Raw genomic sequence first — 3,602 nt, forward strand, 5'->3', positions numbered from 1 at the left:
AATCGATACCACTGGGACTGAGAGTAGTAAAAAAGGCAGAGTAAACTGTGAAATAATGCCAATTAATTGATTTGTTTGCGAAATGTCACAGTTGTGACATAATGACACCGTTTAATGCCTTATTTGTTTCACTTACTTCCATTTACTTGTGTTCTTTGCATTTTTAAGACGTTCGCTTGAGCGATTGCTGTGGTCCCAGCATGTGTGGCGATTAWCTCCCTGTGCAGCCAAATTGGTGTTGCATCTTAGGCGCACTCAATTAGTCGTGTGTGGCTGTCGTTGTGCGTTTGTAGGTTCGAAAGAAAAAGAAATCAGTATTGCTGACTATTTTGACATTTAGAACACAATAATGGTGTCAAGATTGCACCACAAGAGTCCATCCATCAAAATCGTCTAAACATACRCATATACAAACATGCTTCATTTTTTAATTGCTCAGCAAAAATTAAAGGAATTCCATTAAAATGAAGCGATCTTGCAGATGTAGCCAAAAAAATCATACGGCTTTATCATTTATGGTATGAGGTTATGTTGTCTCCAAAGATAATCAAAATCTGGGCCAGGTGTTTTACATTTTTTCTAAATAATTTTTTACTCTCTTTATTTTTATATATCCGAATTTCTCTTCAGCTCTTGTAGAAAATATACTTGACAGTTCCTTTGTGGTTTTCGCCACATAATCTTAAAGTTGTTAGAATTTTAAGAACACATATTTCTTCTAAACTAAAATATATCAATTGTTAGAAAAGTTGACTTTTGTACGAAAGCATTTCTTTCCTTCTTGAAAATCGAATTATTTAAAAAATAGCGGAGTTCAAAATCTTTATAATAACATATAAACATTTTAACGACCTAGAATTCAGAAAGAGTTGTGCGCAATATCGCTGTGACAATCCAGGGAACGGACTCAGTTTCCACCAATATCAAGCAAGTTTTTTCTAATAGTCAGTAACCCTTAGTAGGCGACGGTAAACTTCCGAGTTAATTTAATTTTCACGTAAAACCTCATTGGGGCTCCGGTTTCGAATCAAAACTTCTAGGTTTATCCATTTGACGGACAGCTGCAAAGCTCACATATGAATGAAGACGGAGCTAGTTCAAGTATCTCATAAGCACTAATTCGATGGTATATACTACCAAAATTTGCAAAAACCACTTGAAGTTCGAACACTAAAACTTTCTTACATATTTCTCTTCTCTCAAGTTTCTAAGGAATCGATGGCAAAGATTCTCATATCATTTCTGCAAAACACCATAAAAAAAYTTCAACAAAGACATGCAATTGATCGGTTCGCAAAAATGTCACCTTATACAATTTGCTTTCGTTCATGATTATTATATTATTAGCTCTATGAGTTACGAATTAAGATATTCTCACTTTTGGCTACAGTTTGCTCGACGACCCACAGAGATATTCATGGGCCCCTTGCAACATAAACAATCACAATGAACCACAAAGCAACCAAAACAAGCAAAGAAATTGCATTATACGTCTGGGTGGCCCAAACGGTAATTTCGCAACGGAATCTCGACGCTAGCCATAAATTACCAGCCGCACAAGTTGTAAGCMGGGAACGGTGGACTTCTATTAATTGTTTGCTCTGATAAAGGACATATTTATATCATTTAGAKTTTGACTTATGCGTATACTTTGCGAGAATTTAGTGAAAAGAGTGAATGGCAAGGCAGAACAAAAGCCTAAAGAGGAAACAATAAAAAGTGAGTGAAGTGAGAAAGARGAAAGTAAGGTAAGGCAATCCCAATACATTCTAAATTACCAACACCTTTGGTGGCACACATTTTAGCTGACAATAAAGTATTGATATTGTCAACAATGCGGATCCCGGCGAGTCCAATTCATTTGTGCTACCTTACATGCAGCCACAGAAGCGCAACCGAAGATCGCCATATCAAATTTAGCCAAAAGGTAAATATCATTATTACACTGATAATCATCCTTAAGATACTCGTAGTGGCACTTGGATGGATGCGATTGCGTTGCGCTGGTACCATTGGTGTATGGGCAGAGCAACCCCTAACTACATGCCTTGTGTGTGTGATTAGAAAAGGGGCACTTTTCATATTGCAACACCACAACACAAATTGTTTTTCTTTTCTCTGTACAATTACAAAAACAAGTATAATACATACATACACATTTAGTATTTTCCTTTCTTCTTTCCATCGCTTGCGCTACGTGAATTGTCAAATTCTTTTAATTGGRAAATTTATTAGTCGAAATTCTATTAAGTCGAGTTGTTGCCAATATGTCTGGTCGTGCTGAGGTAATTCCACATTCATCTGAAATTCGCAAGAAATGGCAAAAAGACAGATAAATATATAACAAATATTCTAAGATTCAGTTTAATGAAATCTTTTTGAAGCTCCATGGGTGTTTTGATAGGTAAAATATGGATGTTTTCATAAATATTCAGAACAATAGTAGATTTGAAAGTAGTTTGCATTTCTAATAGCATAAAGTGTATAAAAAGATTTTTAGCCTGTTTTTTCCTTTATAGCTTTGTCTTAGATAATAATGATGCGAAATAACGTGAAGGARTCTTGTCAAATGWAAAACATTTGCATACAAGAATTTAATTTGTCCAGTTTTTGGATAATAGTTCGGTATTTACACACGGGCAGATGGGCAGAGAGAGGGGCATGGCTCATCGACTCAGCTCGTCAGACCGATCATTTATATAGAAGTKTTATAGGATCTCCTTCCGAGTAAAATAAACTTCGTGACAAACTTAAAACAATACCCTTTGCAGGGTTGAATTATTACCAAATCGGTCGGATACTGTTCACATGCTTGTGTTTTAGTAAGCAACCAACAGTGAATTCTTAGATTTGGATGCAGATATGTTAAAATTTTGCGAATTTTTGGTAATCCAATTGTGAACGAACCACGCTCTGAACTGCCGATCACGTCGAAGAAATCAAAGATTTGGTGCTTGAAAATTGATTGTCAATTAGAGTCCTCGTTCATGGCGTTAGAATATAATTTGACTCAGTACAAATCATTTTGGCATCTCAAAGCTGTTTTTGGCGATTGTCTAAAGGCATTACAGCGAAAGATGTCTYTAATTAACGAGCAAATGGTATAGTCGCTAATGGCCATGGTATCACGCATTTAGGGCGTTCAAAATGCAGCACATCATACTGCATTGGTTCTTCGTGACTTTCTTGTCAAAAAACTCGAATCACATCTTTTCAACCACTGTATTCTCCGGATTTGTCTCCGTGCGAGTTCTGTCTATTCAGCAAAGTCAAAAGATCGTTGCGCGGACGCCATTTTCATACTATTGAGGAGATAAAAACCGAAAAAGGTACTGAAGGTTATACTGGAAAAATACTATTTGGACTAATTCAAGGACTGGAAAAATCGTTGTCAAATCATTGCTTCTTATCGGGCGGTAATCCCCGTTTGAAAGGGATAAAATTGATTTTGAAGTCGTTAAAACATTGGTCAACAAGAATGAATGAACAAGTCGATTTAGTAAGACTGCCGATGAAGGCAAGGTAAAATAATGATTAAGAGTGAATTTCGTTACGAGTATGAAAAATTTATATTTATGAAGTATTTTTATCAAACAATGGTT

Source organism: Bactrocera latifrons, unplaced genomic scaffold (assembly GCF_001853355.1).
Source record: "Bactrocera latifrons isolate USDA-ARS-PBARC rearing strain unplaced genomic scaffold, ASM185335v1 scaffold_191, whole genome shotgun sequence".
NCBI lineage: Eukaryota > Metazoa > Arthropoda > Insecta > Diptera > Tephritidae > Bactrocera > Bactrocera latifrons.